General features: G+C 39.0%; 1 protein-coding gene across 2 annotated transcripts in view; it reads left to right on the plus strand.

Moving 5' to 3' along the window:
* The window catches only part of MACROD2 (mono-ADP ribosylhydrolase 2), a 1976756-nt gene that overhangs the window by 945080 nt on the left and 1008280 nt on the right, over positions 1–23396 (plus strand). The gene's annotated exons all lie outside the window — the stretch shown is intronic.

The following is a 23396-nucleotide window of genomic DNA, read 5'->3' on the forward strand; positions in this document are numbered from 1 at the left end:
TGATATTATAAAAAAATTAACAAAAACAGGATATTATGAATATCTATATGCTAATATATTTGAACATCTTTTTAAAAGTTCACATTTCCTTTTGACTTAAAATATCTAAACCCTCACAAATTTTTTAAAAATAAATTTAAATAATTTAAAACCTCCCCACAAAGAAAACACCTAGATATTTTTACTGGTGAAATTTTTCAGTCATTCAAGTAGGAAATTTATTTTGTTGTATAAAATCTTTCAAAGAATAAGGAATACGGAGAAGGGAATATCTGTAAACTTATTTTATGAGGTCAGCATCAATATGATGGCAAAACCTGACAAGAAGTTTATAAGAAAGGTAAACTGTAGGTCAATATCTTATGTGAACAAAAATATTATCAAATAGGATTCAGAAAATATAAAAAGGATAGTGTATTAAAACTAAGTTGGGATTATTCTTAGATTAATTCCTAGAAATTATTCATTCACAAATGAATCTGTATAACTAACCAGTTAACAAAATAAAGATCAAAGTATGATTGTCTCAAAAGATGGGGAAACAAGAATTTCCACTATAATCACTTCTATTCAACATTTTGCTACCTGTCCTAGCTGTGCAATAAGGGAAAAAAAATAACTACAATGGATAAAGATTAGAAGGGAAAAAATTAAAAAATATATTATTCACAAATGGCATGATTATGTTTTAGAAAATACTTAAGAATATTCATATGAACTCAGAATTAATATATGAATTCAGCAATGTTTCTGAAGTCAGTATATAGAAACAAACAGTATTTCTATATATTATCAATGAAAGCAGGTAAAAAGTCTCAACAGCAGTCCAAAGTGGGTGTTTGGGAAAGAGAAGGGCCCAGAACACGGAGTACTACAGCTGTCGGTGAGTAAATGTTCATTTGATAAGCTACCAGATCACCTTTAAAAGTGCTTTTGTCTAAGGGCAGTTCACTCAAAACTCAGTTTCTCAAGGATTGAGTGTACAGGCCTTCAATTTCCTCCTTCTTCTTAAGAGCCCCTGTCTGAGGGATAAGAGAAGCATAGCACAGCACTCTGCTCTGTCATATTTGTTGTTTGCTATTGGCTAGAGATAACTTCTATCCAGGCTTCCTCTAAACTGTTTAGGGTCAAATTGTCAAATCCAGGATCAAACTGTAGGTGTTTCATTGCATTTTAAGAACTATTTAAATTATACTATTACTCTTGTTAGTTTGGCATTGGCTTGTAGTATATTGCAACATGCTTTGTTTATTTTCAGTTTGACTACAATAATTTGGAAACAAAAGTTTAAGAATCTAAAATTTGTTTTCTAGTGGGATATATTTTTTGAAGAGCGATGGTGGTGTCTAGGATATGTTACCTTTTTCGCTGGTTTTCATATTGTTATGATCAATGACCATATCGTTATCAACCAATATTTACTCCCTTTCTGGTGCATACATAGCCTGATATTAGACACAGGATGGGAAGAAGTAGCTAGATTTAATGTGGATGCAAACTCAAACGCCCGTGGGGACCTGGGAGATAATCTAACTGAGCAGAATGAAAGGAAAACAATAAAGTACCGTTATAAATGGAACCTGAGAATTTGCCTCAGTGTCCTGAGACAGTAGGGAGTGGTATTGAACTGGAACCTTCTCAATGAGACACGCTCCACTCAGCTCCAGCTGATTATAGCCATGTGGGAATTTGGGCCCACTGCTGCTGTCAAATCTTGATTTTTTCAAGAGAAACCTTAAATGCCTCCCTTTAAAACAATAACAACATGAAGTTTGTTATTGAAATTTCCAATTTCAAAACCAGTCCAATTAGAAATTAACAAACCCGCACTCTATTGGTATCACATGGGCCAAACAGAATGCTTCTAAGAGCTATTTTTGGTGTGAACCTGTGGACCTTAGCCTTCCACTGTAGCCAGGGGAAATAGAACACACCATTTATATAAAAAGGATATGAAACAATACTGAATACCACATGCATTCATTCTTTACTCATGCGTACAAATAGTATTTATTGAGAACCTTCTACATGCCCGTGTGAGTTCCTAAGGTTCCAAAAATGAACAAACATGTTTTCTATTGTCAAGCAGCCTCTGGTCTGAGAGAAGAAATAAATAATTAGATCGGTCATTAAACAAATCTAATAGCAATAGAGGCCATTTGTATAGTAGAATTTCAGAGATAGAGGCTTTGCTGGCATTTTTCTTAAGGCCACAGGAAATAATTGGGAAATAATTAGCCTCTTTTGTTATTGTATAAATATGTCCCATCTTACTTTAACCAAATTCCGAGAAGCAAAAACAAGTGTAAAATTACCTCACAATTGACTTCTAAAGGAAGTACTGTCGTGGAAGTGTGAGATTGCCTGAGGATCTCTTATTAACTACTAGTTTCAACACCCTTTTAAAACATATCTTTAATTACACTAAGTAAGCAGAGTTATTTCTTCTAAATGGGTAAACTATCAGCTAGCTAGCTATTTATCTACACACACACACACACATATTTATCCACATAGTATTTTATTCCTTTTGCCACTAAAGACAAGCTTAGCTTAGCTGCAAGTTAAATAAGAGTGACAGCTGCTTGTTTTTCCACCTGTAGACTCTGATGCAGCCACAAAGAAGGCATGTAAGTGAATAAACTGTCTTCAACTCTAGAACTCTTTGGTTGTGATAAAAATGGAAACTATATGCTCTGGGAATTCTGAAAGGATTACTATTCAAACTATTTACTCTTAAATATGCTTTATCCATCAACAGAGGCAGTAAAGGTCCTAATGCTCCATTTCTGTGAATATCCTTATAAGCATTCCCTCTGGTATACAACATTTTGTAGACGTGGAGGAAGGAGTGTTTGATTCCTATGTATTTTTAAAACTTCCCTTCAGGCAGTTTCCTTCAAAGTTATAATATTGTGAGAAAAAAGGAGGAAGTTAAGCACTGCTCTTTGGAAGTTATTTTGTCTTTCTGGGTGGAGGAACAATGTATTCATTTGTGATAAAAATCTAGATATGAATGACGTCATGAAGTATCGGTTAAACTACTGAGATGGGAAGCGCCAAAGACCTCTTGGTGGCTTTGCTAAATAAAACAGCCACCTTCAAACATAAAATCAATTAATTGTTGAACAGCTTCTGTCAAAAGCAAACCCTTCAGTATCCAGTATCGTATAGCGGGTGTTATTGACAATATAGAAGAGACAGGAATTTCTTATAACTGTGGTTGGCTTTAAGGAATACAATTTTTAGCATGTCTTTCATCCTTGTAGTAATATGGTAATGATTAAATTCACCTGCAAAAGCTCAGGGTGTCTGTTTCACGGGAACATTCAAGTGTCTTGTGTACAGACTTGTTCAAGTGGGAGTTGGTGAATGCAAGAACAGTGAATGCCAGCTTATCTCACATGGCCAAGGAATGGTATGTTCTACTTAACTGAATATTCTTGTTGTTGGAGAGCTCTCGTACATACCATACATTTCAGTTTTCATAGAGTACATTTTTGTTGGCATTAAAACTGCACTCACATGGCTTATAGCTTGCTTTGATGGAGTTGTGGAAGTTATTCTCCTTTATCCCCTGTGCTGTGGTTCTATCTTCAGGTACTTTTCCAGCTTTGGCCAGAATTCACTCATGGACTTCTGTTGAAGGTCTTATATTATGGAACCATCCTAGCTCCCAGAAAGACCCAGAATTTGTTCTTTGCCTCAGTCAAACAACCCTATCCATCAAGCATCCATTCTGTCAGGGCAGTTCTGGGTGACTGGCTAGTTCCTTGTTGGACCAATTTGAGCTAGTGTTTTGGTTGATAATCGTGTAGTCTGTTGACCTTCCCTGAATAATATTTGATTTAAAGTGTGTGATTTTGCCTCTTAAGACTTGACTAGAATAAGTAATTTGGAATCATACAATTACCCAACCTTTTGTAACGCAGAGACCTGATACATCATCCCTAGCCTAAGTTCTTTATTTCTATAAAGACAATGGTTGCATTTACTCAGTGCCTACTTTTATTCTGGGCACTCTACTAAGTGCTTTATACAAGTTGTCTCCCTTCCTCACTAAAAACACACAAATACTGCTGTACACCTGAAACTAACACAACCCTGTAAATCAGCGATACTTCAATTTAAAGAAAATAATTAATTAAAAATTTTAAAAATAAAAAATAAAATGGCATTGATAACAATAAAAAAACATACAAATAAAACAAAACAAATAAACAACGCTAAGATGGGTTCAGTGGAAGCTTTGTAAATTATCATCCTCTAACAGAGTTGAGAGAATGAGCATGCCTCTTATTCCCTGTGTGAAACGTCTGTACCATTATCGCTGCATGTTGCTCTTGGACTAGTTGACTACTCTTTAGAAAGGGTGGGTACTCACTCCCACCAATAGAAATGTGCAATTATTTGGAGTCAGTTTGCTTTCAAACCTGTTTATGACAATTGAAATTGAGTACTTTGATTTAACATTACATGAACAAAAAGAGAGTTATTGTTTCTACTAAAATAGAGTCTAAAGCTCTACAAAATTTTGATAAAACCAGTCGCTTTAAAAAATTTTGTCAAAGTAAGTGTGGGTAAGACACCTGTAGAAGATTAGGGGAAATCAAAAGAACCTAGGAGAATTTTCTACTCAGATTGCTTTATTATACATTATATGCTTGTTCAACTTTAGGGAGACTAGATATCATAATACATTATGAGTGAATCACTTTTTGATTCCCACTTTAACTTTGTCCATTAACAAACAAAATTATTGTCACACATTTTAGGAGGGGTTTTAATGCTTTATTTTTTTTCCCCATTGTTGGGATAAGTTGATATTAAAGCTCAGTGAGGCTGTGCTTAACACTTCATACCTAATAAGTGAAAGAATCACAACTCTTCTATAAAACCCATATTTGATTTACTACTCTCTTCTGTTTTTCCATTTCCTTTCAACAGTGTAACCATTAGGTTTTTGTCGCCTGATAGATTTTTGTCAGTAGATTTTTTTCTAATGGCCAATTAGAAAAGCTGTGGCTTAAAACCTGATGCCCAGGCCAGTGCATTTCCCACTCGTTCCCTCTAATCCAAATAGGAGAGAACTGTGGAAATTTGGGCTCTCATAATGGGGAGTGTGAGTAATTGTTTTGGGGGCAGGAACCAGCTCACCCTCCCTAGAAAAGAGAGAACTTCTGCCCTGCTTCCTTCTCACCTGCACTGGGTCTGATCCCTGCATCTCCAGATCATTGTATGGTAATCAGTTTATTCAGTCACACAACAAGCATTTACTGAGCTATTATGTGCCAGACACTGTGACAGGCACATGGAAACCAGCAGAGAGTGAAACAGAAACCAACTTCCTGTCCTCACGGAGCTTATGTCCTGGTGGGGTAGAGAGAAAACAAACAAATTTAATGTTGGTGATAAATGGTATGAAAAATTATACAGCAGGCTGTGGGCAGCAGTAATTAAAAAAAAAATGTTCGATATGGAAGACTTTCCCACCCCTAAATTAAAGAGGCATGATGGAAGTAAAATCCACTTGGTAAGTGTGTGTCGGGGGAGGCGAATCCAGTGAAGTAGTTTAATTCCTACTCAATAGCTATTAAATGACTTAATCTTTACTTTTTATAAAAGGAGAGTGTCTTAGGAGTGCGTTTTTCATTTCCTAGGGCTGTTGTAACAAAGTCCCACAAACTGCATGGCTTAGAACGGCAGAGTTTGATTGTCTCAGAGTCCTGGAGGCCAGACGTCTGAAATCAGAATGTCAGCAGGGCTGCGCTCCCTCTCGTAGAGGAATCCTTTCTTGCCTGGTCCTTGCTTCTGGCGGTTTGCTGGCAGGCTTTGGTGTTCCTTGGCTTGTAGATGCCTCACTCCAATCCCTGGTCTTCACGTGACATTCTCCCTGTGTGCCTGTCCCTGTCTGCGTCTAATTTTCTCCTTTTTATAAGGACAGCAGTCATATTGGATTAGGACTGACCCAAATGGCCCCATTCTAACTTCATCTGTAAAGACCCCGTCTCCAAATAAGGTCACATTCTGAGGTATTGGGGATTAGGACTTCAACATATCAAGTTTTGAAACAGTGTGTTACAGACCTGGCATTTCTCTAGTGAGACAGATGTGCCTGCAGATAACTATGTAATTAGGCAGAAACAATTAAGTACTAATGGTTCTTTGGTGCTAAAAAGGACCACTTCTCTCCTTACATAATGGGGAAAGTCCATGCGAACCACAGGGATTCAGACTTAGTAAAATGCACTTAAAGTGGGTGGATAAAATGACTGAAGTCAGCTTGTTTATTATTTATTTATTTATTTTATAAACTGTGCTCACTGTCACCTAGTTAAGGTAACTATATCATAGCTTAGTTTAAAAGTGTTCAGGCACTTTACATCACAATTGGATGGATCTTCTTTCCCCTTCATTTTGCCTTTTCTGTTTGGTGAAGGAGTTGGAAAGCTTAAAAGTCTGACCATGCCAGAAAACATAGCACTTATGTGTAATTGGCTGTCTCCACTCAGGGAAACAGGAGACCCTGTGGGATTCAGCAGGGTGGACTTTGAGGAAACAATGACCTTATATGAGGCAGCTGGATCCTTGCTGCAAGGGCTGGATGCACAGCTCCAGCATAAGAGGAGGTGCTTTGTGTCCTGGTCCATTCATTATGGATGCTGATCTGGACCACTAGGGACAGCCCAGGTCAGGCTTATCTTGGGTCTCCAGACACTCTACCAAGATCACAAGTTTAATAAAACTATGCCCTCTAATTTGATCCTTCCCTGAAGAAGCTTACAACATATAGGATTCTCTGCAAAAATCTGTCATCATGACATTATATAAGATTTATACAACCCTGCTAAGGATTGCTGTGGGATTTCAGAAGTTCCTCAGGTGCTTTCTGGCCCTGCTGATCAATTTTTCACACTAATGATGGGACAGGAGAAGGGAAACCATCATCACCCCAGGTGTGTGCCTTCTCACACTTGTTGTTCTGGACTCGGATGAGAGAGGTCTGATTATGGGAATTATTCATAATTACTCTGAATTTCTATAGAGAACACTTTTTGTCCTTCTTAGCAAAACTGTAGCATGAGACTAAATATCCCTCTTGGGTTTTTATTATTATCAAGTCACAGTTTTTTTCTTGATTTTAGGAAACTTAAACATCTTGAAATGGAAGATAAACTAAACTCCCTCCCACTTAAAAAAATTTTTTTTTCTACATTTTTTTTTTCCACCCTTTGAGCCACAGGGATCTCTCCCCACTCTCATTACTTTTTTTTACACTGAATAAAGTGTTTCAGCTTAGTTATGGGTTGTTTCCTGAAACTTTATCTTGTGACTTCCGACCAAATTTCAATTTAGAAGCAAGTGTTTTTATTCTTTCTTCTTTTCCCAATATATATAACGTGTCTAGTTCTAGTGTTATTGGCAAGATTATGTTTCCTCTGTTTTTTTAACCTCAGCTTCTAAAAAACAGCTCACATGATGCTTTTGCTCTAAGATTGGAGAGTTCAAACATTTATAAATCCCAAACCAACATGTTCCTCGACAGAAATTCACCACACTGTCGAAGGGCATGTCATAATGATAGCCAGAAATGGCAGGGGCAAAAGTAAAAAGAAGAAGAAAAAATGTTTTTGAAGTGTGAACTTTGTAAGACTTACAAGACTAAATAAATAGCATTACCCATCTTCCCTACTTTAAGTAGAACCTTATTTTAGAAAATCAGCATCAACCTAAGAGCGTAGGGCACCACGCCACCGTTTAGATAGTTACACATTATTTCAAGACCTTACTTAAAACGTCAGCTAAGCCACTTTTATGTCTTCTGCTGGAGTAGAAGCACACAGCAGGAGAAAGCACCTAAGTAGTTTTGCATTATTCTTTACTTGAAAAATAAATTATAGTCTCAAGTTGTTACAGCACTAATCGGTGCTCCTAAAACAAATGCACAGGGTAGGTCATTTAATTTTATGGTTATAGGTAAATGCAACCAGATGACAACAAATGACTTAAATAGCGATTAGCATTAAGTCTACTCATGTCTACCCTAGATTGGGGGACAGAACATTCCTTCTATTTATTCTTTGTTTGGGTATTTCTTAAAACCACGTTTATTCCTATTAGTCCATGGAATATCCATTAATTTACTTCTATATGCCCATTGCTTTTTTATTTTTAGCCTAACAACACAAAGAAAACAAAAATGTAAGTAATAAAATAATAATAACAATTACGCTACAAAGTGAATTAGCCTACAGTGCTTTTTTTTTTTTTTTTTTTAATAGGCATCAGTGAATCTGTTGCTGTATCTGCCAAAGTCTTGCTTCTATCAGGAGCTCCCAGAAAAGTTTCACCTAACAGCATGATGTGTTGAAATGCCTATTTTAGATTTCTTTCTCTCATGGGTTTCCTCTAAAGTCACTGAGTGAACCTGGCTTCAATGTACTTATTTTGGAGTGACATCCTTAAGCTGTGCTAAGGACCACAGCTACCACGTATAAAGCTAGAAAGAAGCAATGCCGTTTGATGCTAGTGACAGCTAATTCCTCATGAGGGTGGGCAGAGTGGTGTGTGTGGCTTGTTCAAAGACCTCCTGACTCCTCTGCCCCCTTTGAGTTGACACCATTTTCTGATCTGAGACAGTGTGTCACTTGGGGTCAGTGGTTTTGCCATTCAGTGAAGTCCTGCAGTGCATTTCCTAGGTGATGGGAGGAAGGAAGGGAGAGATAAAGAGAGGGAGAAGGAGGAAGAGGTGGAAGAAATGAGAGAGACAGAGCGCACACGCATCTTTTTTACGAATTGTTGACTATGCCTTTTTAATTAGTATTTTAGAGCCTTAATAACTTTCCCATATCAATAGATAAAACTTTCCTATATTATCCAATCTGTGTGTATTGTGTGCTTATACCTGGAAGGCACAGTGTCGGGCAGTGAACACAGGACTCTGTTTCCCCAACTTCTTCTTGCCATTTTCCTTGGCCACCATCTTATCAAAGCACTTGGGGAAAGGTGTGGCTGTAATCTTTAGGGAGGGTGCAGACATTTTTACTCATTGAGTCAGTACTTGAGACTTAGTCCTTCATAGAAGAAACTCTCTTTGTGTTAACATCACATGGAATTCTCCTTGGAAGTCCACCTCTCACCATCGTCAGCCATGTAGTCTGTGTTGAATTGACCATCCTCAGCAGCAGGGGAAGACCTGATGTGTTTGAGTGTGTTATCATCACTTCCCATCCCCTTGGACATGGTGTTGGGCTCCGTCTGGGTCATGTGTTTTTAACAAGGGAACCTCAGGGCTTTCCATGGCCTTGCCAGGCTGTGGTCTCTACGTCTGGTTATGAAGGAAGAAACATAGAGCTACCTGCTGGTGGCAGTCATATGATGACCCAAAGGACACCAACAATAGCATAAAGCAGATAAAGTATAAGGCAGAGAGAAGAGATGTAGAAATAGGGTCTTTTGGCAATCCTACCCATCCTACCTCTGTATATTTCAGTTATGTGACTAGTAAATTCCTTTTATTATTTGTCATTCTGAGTTGGGTTTTTCTTACTTGCTACCCAAATGAACCCCACAGATCCACAATGACTTGATTAAATTTCAAAATATTTTGTCATTAATTTTTAATTGGAAGGTGGGAACTAGAAAGGAAAACATCCACTATGGCAAACTGTCTTGAACAGTGAAAGTTTGACACTAATAATAATAATAATAATAAAAAGATAAGACCACTGAAGTCTTTTGTTGAATCAACCAGACTTCTTTTCTCTGAAGAACAGTGGTCTACACCTCGGCTGTTTGTTTTAATTTAAAGTGTGTCTGTGAGTAAATGAACATCCAAGCCCCGAGCTACAGTAAACAGCTCATTCAAGCAAATTACCGAGAACAAATAAAACACCTCTGATAGAATTTTGGGGGCCAAGCATGAAAATAATAGGGTGCTTGGGAAGCCACAGAACAGCCAGTAGTTCTAATAGCATTGGGAGCTGGTAGAGAGGAGCCAACCTTTTTAATTTCATGCAGCCAGTGCTGAAGTCTCTTTACCCCATTGATTTTTCTTTTCCCTTCTGAATAGGAAAGCAGAGTTAGCTCTGTCATATTGAAGCAGTTGGTAGTGGGCCCTGCCAGGCGTGGAGAAGATAAAAGCCACCACCTGCCTTGCCTCCGCTCCCCCAGCCCCACTGCCCGGTCTCCAGTTGTCTGCACAGCTGCCGCAGCCGGTCATTGTTCCCTTCCGCAGCCGCCGTGGGAGCTCAGCCGCCCCAGCCTCAGCAGCACAATTGCAGTTTGAATGAAGCTCCTGGGTGGGTTTCCTCTGCACCTTGGCCATGACCTCTGGCAAGGCTGTTGCCTGTGAGTCCCAGTAGACACGGTTTCCATGCCTGCCATATACTTGGGCCTGGGAGGAGCACACACCCAGTACTGCAGAGAGGGAGAAGCATTGGAGAAAAGACAAAAGAGGAACAAAGTGTTTATGATCATACTGAGGGGGCAGGAGTTGCTTTTTTGGCTTCTCGGTGTCCATTCACCCTACTCTTGGAAGGGAGCCCCCTTTCCTACTGGGAATATATCCCCTGGGCCTGGCCAAGGGGAGCGTAGCATCCTTCCTGCAACTGTGTTTGGGTCAGAAGTAGGCACGTGACTTAACTCAGGTCCAGAAGAGGCCTTGAGATTCAGTCCACAGTCCTAGTTTTGAGAAATGGAGGAGTTGGTGCTCTATTCCCTGCCAGATTCTAAACCTAGAGTATATGGAGGCTTGAGGGTGCTGGCATCTCTGTCTGTATATCATGGCTACAATAATACTGCATAACAAATCATAGCCAAACCCAGTAGATTAAACCAACAGGCATTTACTTCTTAATCATGGGCCAGTGGGTTGGCTGTGCCTTGGCTGGGCTATATAAGACTGGACTCCGCGCTCTAGATTACAGGTTAGGTTCAAATCCGCTAGTACTGGGTTTCATTATCCTTGGACTAAAAGCTACTGAATGACAGTCTGGTGAAGGATAGATGCTCAGAAGGGAAGCCTAGCCTTGCAGGCACTTTTTCAGCCTTTGCTGGTATAATGTCCAGCGGTATGTCATTAGCCAGAACAAGTTGCATCGCTAAGCCTAAAGTCAAGGGAGGAGAAAGTACACTCCAAACACCACAAAACCAAGGCAAGGGCACAGATGTATTATTCCTTTAGAGGATGGAGTGAAGAAATCGAGAGTAGTCATCCAGTCTCCCTGACCACCTTACTAGCACGCGGAATATGACAGCAGTCGTTGCACATAGTGGGAGGCAGGAGCTGAGGGACAGAGAGAAATGGAGGCCTCGTGACATAGTTTGAGCTCCGAATCCATCTGTATCCCGACAGACTTGACTCTTGGACCATTTACTCACGTGATTCCTTTAGGTTTAAGACAGCTCCGATTGGTTTTCTGTCACTTGCAAGCAAAAGAGACCTAACTTTTACAACCTTTATAGATACTATCTTAGTATTTCCAGTAATCCAGCAGTGTCAATATTGCTATCTTATTTAACAGATTAGGAAACTGAGCTGGGGAGATTTCAGCTGAATTGTTCTGATCCAACAATGTGGATCAGTGGCTCTTACTGAGCCAAAGGGAGTCAGAGCAGGAATTTCATCCCAGGTCAGTCTCGCTCCAAAATCGGTCTTCTGTCCACAGAAGAAGTAAAACACTAAAGCAAATAGATACATTTATGTATCTATCTATCTATTTATAGATACATTTATACATACATTTATGCAATGTTCAGGGAGAGAGTTAGCACAACAGGCTGGTTAGAAAGGAGAATTCTTAGAGAGGAATGATTGGAGATAAGATGAAAAGGGCAGTTTGGGGCCGATAGGTCCTGCTTCATCCACGTGGTGGGTGCTGCGATGAGCACCCCCTTTAGGAATAAAGGACGAGTTCCCCTGCTGCCGCACGGGAGCCGGCAGACAGTCTGCAGCTGTCAGCCCCCTTCTGGAAGTGCCTCAGCCGAAGAGAGCCGCCTTGCCCAGAGTCATGGCTCCTTCCTGGGGTGGCCCATATCTAATGACTGATTGAAGTAGGGGCGTAAAGACCTGACCTTTTCACCTCAACTCAGGACAGCTCTGAAAGGTCAACCCATCTTCAGAGCTCCCGAGACATCCCCTGAGGCTGCACTGCAGCTGTCTCTACCAGGTCTTGCTTCCACCCCTTCCCTTCTACAGATGTAGATCCCCAGAACCCTCCCTAATAGAGCTCCCTCATGCCAGTCTCCTTTTGGCTGGGGGAGCAACTTACAACCGCAAGCTAAGTATCAAGTGTGTGTATTTTTTCCTAGAGGTGGATATGAGTGATTGAAGGGAAGAACCAGTTACTGAGCAGAGGGACGATAGTGACCTACAGGTGACGCGACCTATCACGTTCCTCCTGACTCTAGCTCTGAAGCTGAGCACAGGTGGAAACTCAGACTACAACCCTGTCCTTTTCGGCCACACAGCATTCAGTGTGCAGCTTGACTATGCAAAAATTGACCAATTGTTTTGATTTTATGCAGGCACAATCCGAATGTCATAGTTTTCTTATGAACATCAACTACTTTTTGATGGTGCTTGACATTAAAACCATCATCTAGTCTTTGTTTTCCTTCTGGTTGTCTGATGTGAGGCATCTTTTAAAGAAAGTTTACAATAGTTACCTTTATAATGGCATACCTCTTACCAAGTTTAAAATTAAAATGTTATCACAAGTGGCATTTCCCACTCCATTTCAAATGCAGAGCACTGAAAGAATTCTCAGGAAATTAATATTGCCTTTAAAGCCTTGCTTTTATAAGGCTGAGAAGGAAATTGCAGCACACTAGCATTTATCCGTATATCAAGATTTTTTTATAGTTTATAAAATATTTGCCAACATTTTCCCCATGTGAATTCTATTATAAACAGTGATTAAAAACACACATCGTGTGCACTATATGTTGGAGATGCTTTTACTAACTTGGAGTCAGAGTAAATGCTCACCAGGGCTCAAATTTAATAGCAGGTTGAAAGGATGCCCTTAAAATCATGGCAGTGGCCTTGTAGTCAACCTGTGGTTTGCATGCTGCTTTCTTACTATCTGTCTAAAATAATAATTAAACTCTAAACAGGCGATCCTCCAATTAAACAATTATGAGAGTAAGTATGTGTGTAAAAATTAAGTATACATTCCATATTGCTCCTGTAGGATCATTTTATGTAAATCTAAGCTATATTAATACCTGTTATATAATCCATTGCAAATTTACCAACCCAAAATTCTAAGGTAAGGCATAATTTCATATTTTTGATAAAGTATATAAAGTGTACATAGCCCCAAAACTTCTCTGATGAGATTCTACTTTATACAAATCCAATACTCATTGTGCTCTATTGTAATAATTTTGTGTAATTCTTTTTCAGTTTAAGAGAAAAACCAATTCCTATTCATTTCTAAGTCCCAGTATATAGTACCATATGGCATGTTGAGATGCTCCTTGAATCTTTTTAGAATAAGGACGTCCCACAAATCTCTGTGCAATTTTAAGCTTTAATAATTTCAGAAATATAAATACTACAAACTTTATATATTATATGAATGTGTAATTATGCAAACTTCTTTTATATTAATTTAGTTTTTGAATTTTAATATCAATTTTTTTCTTTTTCTTTCTTTTATTTGTTTCACTCAACATTTGGCTTCTTCAGAGGAACTGAAGCCAAAAATTTAAATTTTGAGTTCATTATTCAGGAGTCACAAAACTATATAAATGTAAAGAAAATTTATCAAATTGAACTTTCAAATTATATTTTTACAAGTTTGTACCTTATACTTTTGAGGTTATTGTTGCTTAATACTGCACTAAGACTTTTTGGTATCCCAAAGTCTAGTTGTTAATTGTCTTTCTCTATTTTTTATTTTCTAACTTTTTTGTTTGTTTGTTTTTAGTAGAGCACATATTAGACACTCTTCCCAATGATTAAAAGCATGTAAACTGTGATCTCTTTGCTGGTTTACGTTCCATACACTCTAATTGTGAAAGTCATTGTATTTAGTGACAAATTTAACCCTCAATACTTGGAAGAAAGTAGGGTGGGTTAAGACTGCCAAAGGGACATGACACAATTGTTTTTTGCTATGTAGCCTCAAGGTTTTGAAACAAAGATCCAGAAACTGATGTGCATGAAAACAGGTCAGCCCTCATTGAACTAGTTCTGCACTATTGATAAAATTCTTGTTAGGAGTATGGCAGGAAGTAAAATAAAATGCTTGTAGGAAACCGTGTGCATTAGCAGCAAGATGGTTATTTGAGCATATAGCTCTCCTTTTGGGTGTCCTTGAATAGGCCAATATTGGGTTGAAGGGAGCCAAGATCAGAAACCAGACACAAAGGGCTCTAAGCATAAGGTTTGGAAAATGGAAGCTCCTTGGAATCATATTCTTCTTGGCAGAAACAAACTTTGACTCAGTCTTTTCCTTTTTCCGCTCGAAGTACATTGAATTCTCTGCCTCGTCCAAGGTGTGGATCTTTCTGTAGAAACCTCAGAGATGAAGTCTTTTCTTTACCTTCCCAAGGATTAAAGGAAGGTCATAGACTCTTGTTCCTGGAGAACAAGGACAGTTCATTTCCTGGGTCTTAAAAAAAAAAAAATCTTTCTACTTGAATACTTCCTGTGGATATCTAGAGTATTATAGCAGTCATGAAAATAAAATCACATGTTATTAATAGCCCTGAAAATTGGAAATCTGATACTGCCTTGAACCAACTAACTGTTGTCAGAATGAGAATGCACTTTATTTACAAATAAATGTTTGTGGAATACTCATTTTCTGGGCTCTGTTCTGTTAGGTCATTACCCACCCCCGAATTCCAGTTGTCATGAGGCCCACAAGCTTAACTAGTAATTGACTCCTGTAGCAATAGGAGTGGATAGAAGGAAAGAATGGAGGGAAGGAGGGCTGGGGAGTGCCATTTCTCAGTCTGGATTATCTTTCAGAGTCCTTTCTTCATTACTGCAAGTGTTCTGGGCTTCAGACTAGCTTTCCTTTCCTTTTCTGAGCTGCTACAATCCATCCCTCACTGGGTTTGCTCTCCTATAAGTCAGGAGTCACCATGGGACTATCTTTCCAGTTCTTTCTGCCTCTGAACAACAGACAGGCACACACACATACACATGTGCACGTACTTTCATGGATGGAAGGAAGGCAACATTTAATGTCTGTTAGGATGTAAGGCGTTACAACTACACAAAGTTATGAGTTTCTAGTATGTGTGATAAGAACCTTATATCATTCATTGAAACAAGTCCTTTTACCAAATAAAAAACCAAAACAAAAAAAAAGCAAATTGCAAACTTTGAAATGCAAAGAGGATAAGGAATTTTCCAGAGTCAAAAACCTGGCAAGGGGACAGGTTTGTCTGACTTCAAAGCCCTTTCCCACTACACCCTGCTGACCACCATGGGAAACAAAGAGATGGTAAACAAAAATAAATGGGGACTTCCCTAGTTACCAAAGCCTGGAAAGTTCAGATGGTACCACTTACTGTCCCTCTTTCCAGATTCTCTTTCTTGGTCAGCAGACAGCTTTCCTTTTTTAATATCTGAGGGTGGGCTTTTTTAAAACTCTTTTCATTCCTTAGTACCCGAGATCATATTAACTGTGTCTTCGAAAATGTAAAGATACACTTAGATGAGGGAAATTTATTTAAAAGAAATGAGAGAGAGAGAGGAAGAAAAAAATTAATTTGATTGTTCTAGACATTTGAATGTTCTTGAACAGGATCAGCAGACATTTTCTATAAACGTTCAGAGAATAAATATTTTAGGTTTTGCGGGCCAAGATGCAAACTTGAAGACATTATATTGGTATTTATATAGCAAGAGAGAAAAACACATTTTCACAAAATTTTTATTGATGAAATTCAAAATGTAATAATTGAATATAATTTTTTTTAATGTTAATTACAAAATAAGAAGAAAGTTCATTCTCTAATGAGAAGGATGGGATTATTTGGGGACAAGTAACATTTTACATAATTGTAGTTCAAAGTTAGTGTTTTCTTAATCATCAACCTGATTGCAAATATTCATTGATAAAAAACATTTAGGAATGGCTCATAGGCCATACAGAAACAGATGGCAAGCTAGATTTGACCTGCAAGCTGTAGTTTGCTGACCCCTGCTCTAGAATCACATATGGATATTTACATCTTATGGAATCTAGGAGAAATTCACTACTGTGTTCTCTGAATGCCCCAAGTCCTCACCTGAAAGGTCATCTTAAGGAAGGACTTGCCAAAATTTCATCTGGGTACATAAGGCAAAGGAGTATAGATAAGTAGTTTGAGCTCTAAAAGAGAAGAGAGTTTGGAAGTTAGGTCCCAGTGACTACAACTCTGAAATTTCTTTAAGATCCATTTGAAAAATTCATATAAAATTTCAAAATCATTCCATATTATGATCATATTTCTTTTTGGCATCCCATGTGTTAAATAAAATCAGAGTCAAAAGAAATTGCACCATTTTTATCCTGTATCCCTGTAGTTGAGCAACCTAGTTTGGAAAGCCTGGCATTGCCTCATTTCCCACACACTTGATCTCTGTATTAGTCAAGGTAATTATTGCTAGCTGCTATAACAAACAATTCCAAAATCTCAGTTTTTCACAGAAGAAAAAGTTTATTTCTTGCTCACTTCACAGCACTGTGTAGGTTGGGAGGCTCCTCTGGGGCAGCCCTCCTTCTGGGAGTGAGTCAGGTGTCCAGGTTCCTTCCACCATGTAGCTGCATCTTGGAATCCTTTACTTTTAACTATGTGGAGAAGGAGGATGAGATTGAGTGTAAGATTTTTGAGGAGAAATTTAGAGGCCAGATCTAGGTGGCCCATCCCTGGACTGAATTTTGTCCAGAATTCAGTCACATTGTCCCAATCTCACTGCAAGGAAGGTTTAGAATTGTAGTCTAGCTAAATGTCTAGGGATAAAATATCATTATATTGCTACTTCCCCTCTCAAACCAAATAAACCTGTACATTTGGCTTTTTCTAGGCTCTATTGACTTTGAGGCTCTGCTATCTCTATAGTGAGACTCACCAGCACAGTACTGGACCCATATATATGTCAACTGACAGTTTCTCACATCCCCCACTTAATATCTCCATTAGAGGATAAGCATCTAGAACAAATCCACTGCTATCCAAAATATGGAAAGAACTCTGACAACTCAACAGTGAGAAAACAAACAACCCAATTAAAAAGTGGGCAAAGATCTGAACAGATACTTCACCAAAGAAGATACGCAGATGGCAAACAAGCATATGAAAAGATGCTTGAGCATTGTATGTCATTAGGGAGTCACAAATTAAAACAACAGTGGGATACCATTACATACCTATGAAAATGACTAAAATCTGAAACACTGACAACACCAAATGCTGGCAAGGATGTGGAGCAACAGAAACTCTCATTCATTGCTGCAGGCAATGCAAAATTGCACAGCCACTTCGGAAGACAGTTTGCAGCTGTTTTTTACAAAGCTAAACATCATATTACCATGCAATCCTGCAGTCACATTCCTAAGTATTTACATAAATTAGTTGAAAACTCACGTCCATACAAAACCTACACACAAATGTTTATTGCAGCTTTATTCATAATTAACAATTGGAGGCAATGTCTTTCAATAGGTGAATAGATAAGCAAACTGTGGTATATCCATGCAATGGAAGCTTATTCAGCAATAAAAGAAACGAGCTACCAATTCATGAGACGACGTGGAGGAACCTTAATTGCATATTGCTGAGTGAAACAGTCCACTCTGAAAATGCTATATAGTGCATGATTTCAACTGCCTGACATTCTAGAAAAGGAAAAATTACAGAGAGAGAAATAAAGATCAGGGGTTGCCAGGGATTAGGCAGGGGAGAGGTTAGATAGGTGGGGTACAGGACATTTTTAGGGCAACACATTATTCTGTATGATACTCTCCAGGTGGATATGTGCATTTGGTAAAACTCGTAAAACTATACAACACAAAGAGTGGACCCTAATGTAAACTATGGACTTTAGTTTAATAGTAACATGTCAACATTGGTTCTTTAATTGTAACAAATGTACTACACTAATACAAGATGTTAATAATAAGAGAAACTAGGCCAGGGAATGCAGTGGGAAGAGGGAGTATGAAAACTCTGTTTACTTTCTGCTCAATTTTTCTGTGACCCAAAAACTGCTCTAAAAAATAAAGTCTAGTACAGCCAAGATTTTATAATAACTATAAATGGAGTATGACCTTTAAAAATTGTGAATCACTATATTGTACACCTGTAACTTATATAATTGTATAGCAACTATACTTTACAAAAAAGTCTATTAATTAAAGAAAAAAATATAAAGGTCCCCAAATCTGCTACTTTATATGAAACCAAGCAAAGTTATCAGGAATAACTATTGCATTATATGATCCATCCTAAATTATTCCAATAGCGTTTTTGTGGTGTTTATCACTGAAGAATTATGTTGAATATGGACAGCCTTAGTAATTATGAGACCATTATTAATATGTGGTGCTATATACAACTCTGGTTTTATCTCTGTGTTACAAAAACATGACAAACATTTTAGCTAATCAACCTATAATTGCAGGGTTCCTACTAATGTAGGCAACTGCACATTAAATATCAATTCACAGTCTGAAGTATTCAGGATCTAACAGCAGAAAAAAGCTCCATTTCCAGGCTTTCTTTTCATTGTTTCCAATATTTTTTGACGTTTTTATTGTTGGTAGACTATTATCTTGTATCATTAAAGTTGGACGGGACTTATTTTATGGAATTTTACTTTAGAGAGGATATTTGAAGCAGAATATTCTATACACTTTATGAATATGTTTTGTATTCATATGATAGTCTCATTCACACTTGATCTTTAAATCAGACATCCACAGCACAGTTTCAGAGCATTCTTTTTTTTTTTTTTTTTAATTATGGCTGTGTTGGGTCTTCGTTTCTGTGCGAGGGCTTTCTCTAGTTGTGGCAAGCGGGGGCCACTCTTCATCGCGGTGCGCGGGCCTCTCACTATCGCGGCCTCTCTTGTTGCGGAGCACAGGCTCCAGATGCGCCCACTCAGTAATTGTGGCTCACGGACCTAGTTACTCCGCGGCATGTGGGATCTTCCCAGACCAGGGCTCGAACCCGTGTTCCCTGCATTGGCAGGCAGACTCTCAACCACTGTGCCACCAGGGAAGCCCCAGTTTCAGAGCATTCTTGCAGACACTGGTGATACCTTCTAAAAAAGATAAGGCAGCTCGGTTGTCCACAATGACAAGAAAGCAGCAATTAATTGGTCACTTTTATGAGGTCCCTGGAGGATGTGTACTGACTACATGCCCAGGTCTGGCTTTTGTGCCCTCATGTATCTTCAGGACTTAGGATACTGTCATTTGCTGAAGGTGGCACAGAGTGTTAAGAAGGTAGCTCTAGAAGGAAAAGCTTTGAGCTGGAATCCCAAGAAATCCTCTGAACCACTGTAATTGGAAATAGAAGTTCATTCAACTTATATTTTCAGTTACAACTTATATTGAGTTCTCAATGGATATTTCCATCTCTGGGAAATTGGCGAAGGCTTACTCAGGGCCATCATTCACAGAGCCCCCCAGGAAGAAAGGCTAGGTTGTAATCCAGCCACCACTCTTGGCTCATGGGTGCGTCTGCCCAGCGAAGGCGTCCTTTCCTCATTACATAAAATCAGTGCAGGACAGCTAGTCGCCCTCCTTGTTCATCCCCTGGAGGAGCACATGTGTGATCACTTCTCACAGTTTTCAAGTGGGATCAAGTGGGGATAATTGTACTACCACCTTCTAAGGGCTATTGTGAGGATGGGCTGATTTAACATATGAATGTTCCATAAGTGTAATTCATTACAATTGGCACATCCTAGAATTGTCACAAAGATTAAAGAAGCATGTAAACTGCCTTACACTGTGCCTGGCACCTTGTAGGCCCTTAGTGGTGGGGACTTTTATTGCAGATAAATTTTAATTAAATTTATATCTCCCACCTATTTTGTCACAGAACTATGTTTAGAAGGACTATGTTTAATACCAAAGAGGTTTGTTGAAATCCACCCTATTCTAGATATTTTAATAATAATAATAACTATTATTAACAGTATATTAATAACTATTAATAATTACAACTAATAACATGTTAATAGTTATTAGTATATTATTAATAGTTATAATTATTAATAATAGTTATTATTATTATTCATCACTTAATCCTTAAAATTTTTCATCGAGGCTACTATTGTATACCCACATTCAAATGAGAAAACTGAGAGGCTTTAATACTGTGAATCTTAACAAGTAGGAGGAAGAGGAGAAAATAAGAAGAAAAAGGGGTAGAAGAATAAGGAAAAAATTTTTTTGAATTTTTAATTAATTAATTAACTAATTAACTAATTAATTAATTTTGGCTGCGTTGGGTCTTCGTTGCTGCACGCGGGCTTCCTCTAGTTGCGGCAAGAGGGGCTACTCTTCGTTGCGGTGCTCAGGCTTCTCATTGCGGTGGCTTCTCTTGTTGCAGAGCACGGGCTCTAGGCGTGCAGGCTTCAGTAGTTGTGGCAGATGGGCTCAGTCGTTGTGTCTCGTGGGCTCTAGAGTGCAGGCTCAGTAGTTGTTGCACATGGGTTTAGTTGCTCCATGGCATGTGGGATCTTCCCGGACCAGGGATTGAACCCGTGTCCCCTGAATTGGCAGGCGGATTCTTAACCACTGCGCCACCAGGAAAGTCCCAGAATAAGGAAATTTTGATTTCCTCAAAATGTAAGGATTTCTAACTATTCTCTTATCATAGATTCCCACACCAATCTAACATTATGTTACTGGAGCCATCTTTATTTGGGTCCTAATCAGAATTTTACTTAAGGATAATTGTGTTTCTTTGTAAATGATGGAATAACAATTTTTGCTGTTTTCTCCTCTTCAACGGGCATGATTAGACTTATGGACATACTCAACTCAGGATCCTCTTAATCCATGGCTCATTTGCCTCCATTTTCAATGTCCTTCTGAGTATTTATTTACGTATTTATTTTATTATTATTTTTTAAATATACCCAGGGAACTCTGCCAGTTGCTGCAGGAGCTTTGGAGGTATCGGTAAAAGAAAATGATCTAGCACAGTTGCGTGGAGCCCAGCCAGTATGCGGAAGGTGCCAACATGAGTTCAGAGCCAAGCTCATCAGCTTGCTTTAGCACTCAGTTTGGAAACAGCCTGCCTAGATAGGCTGATATCTAAGTGGAAAGCAGGCTCAGAGTAAAGTGCAGCCTGGACAGCTAGCGAGAATGTTCTCCCGCAAGCTCATCTTTACATAATAATAACAAAACTTAATTAAAAATCACTGATATTTTCTCTATTTGTTTCCTCGGTAGAAAACTCAAATACCAGACTGTCTGGTTCAAAATTGAACACCTGGCAACCCTAATGATTTGGTTTGCACAGTGATTTATGTTGTTTGGCAGATTCAGAAATGTGGAGACAGCAAGGGTCGGGGTGGAAAGAGCCCAGAAAGATTCAGGAGAAAGCAACCTTTTCTTTCATTTTTATGTTTTTAATTGGGTTGAAAAATATTTCACAGGAAAAGGAAATATTTTCACCTCTTATTCCATTTTATTATAGTCCTGTTCATCTCCTTTTCTTTTTTTTTAAAATTTTATTTATTTTTGGCTGTATTGGGTCTTCGTTTCTGTGCAAGAGCTTTCTCTAGTTGCGGCGAGCGGGGGCCACTCTTCATCGCAGTGCGCGGGCCTCTCACTATCGCGACCTCTCCCGTTGTGGAGCACAGGCTCCAGACGCGCAGGCTCAGTAGTTGTGGCTCACGGGCCTAGTTGCTCCGCGGCATGTGGGATCTTCCCAGAGCAGGGCTCGAACCTGCGTCCCCTGCATTGGCAGGCAGACTCTCAACCACTGCGCCACCAGGGAAGCCCCATCTCCTTTTCTTATCGTATTTCTACTTCTTGCCTTAAATGCTAATTTCCATACTTTTAACTCTGCCCTTTTATAGTCCCTGATCCCTGTTGTATTTGATTTTGGTGTTCTTGACTTAGGGCTCTGTCCTAACTCCGAAATATAGCCCCTGTGGTTCATTCACTGGGGTCATTTAAGAGCATGTGATCTGGGGCCAGATGACTCTAATTTAATCACAGCCGTGCCACTTCTCGGTTGTGTAGAAAAGAAAACCTGTTTTTGCCTTAATTTACTCAGACATAAAATGGGTGATGATAATGTCTATTTTTTTTTTAATTTTGTTTTGAGGATAAATAGGTCCATTTTCATTCTTGTGGGTTCTGGTGCAAGTATACACATGGAGGCCTGCATATTCTATCTAAACATTTCAGAATTATAAATTACCCTAACAAGCTGTTGAATAAACTATATTCTGTCCACCTACCTTGACAAAGATACCTTCAAAATCTAGAGGTCTGGTTTAAATTTAGAATTCTCAGGATCCTTAGAGTTCCTTGTTGGAGGATGGTATCTGGGGAGAGCTGGCCCTCACCGCTCAGTCTCAACGCCTCTTTCCCGAGCCCAGCTCTTTTTCACAGTGCAAGGACCTCCCAGTCCCTGCACCCAAGCTACATCCACAGCTCCATCAAAAGGCAGGCCAGGTACAAGAGGGAGGGTATATATGTATACATATAGCTGATTCATTTCATTGTAAAGCAGAAAGTAACACAACATTGTAAAGCAATTATACGCCAATAAAAAAGAAAAAAAAGGCAGGCCAGAGCCACTCCTGGGGCCTTGAGGTATACACACTAGGGGTTGGGCTGCCCTTGGAGGGAAGACCTATGGAAGGTATCTGGGAAGGCCCTGGAAGTAGATTCAAAGCTGGTTTCACAGGGAATTCTGGACACCTGAGAACTCAGAGTGTGGTCCTGGGGCTGGATGTGGGCAGATGGAAGTCAGCCTGCAGGCAGATTGGCCCACTGACCAGGATTTGCTGGGAGCCAAGGGGTCTCAGAGAGACTCAAATCCATGTGTCAACCTGAACTATCCAGAGTCACTGTCAGAGCTGCTCACATTTGCTGGATAACTGGTCAATTTTTGGTCGTCTCTCCATCTGGAAGTACACATTTTAAAGGTGTACCTTCAATAGCTACTTTAGAAAACAGTTTGGTGGTCCCTCACAAAGTTAAACATAGAATTGCTTTATGATCAGTTTCACTCCCAGGTATATCCTCCCCAAAGAATCAAAGGCAGGGACTCCAACAGATACTTGTACACTGATGTTCACAGCAGCATTATTCAAAATAACCAAAAGGTGGAAACAATCCAAATGTCCATCGACAGATGAATGGATAAACAAAGTGTGGCATATATATACAATGGAATATTCAGCCTTAAAT

This window comes from Balaenoptera ricei, chromosome 15, assembly GCF_028023285.1.
Source record: "Balaenoptera ricei isolate mBalRic1 chromosome 15, mBalRic1.hap2, whole genome shotgun sequence".
NCBI lineage: Eukaryota > Metazoa > Chordata > Mammalia > Artiodactyla > Balaenopteridae > Balaenoptera > Balaenoptera ricei.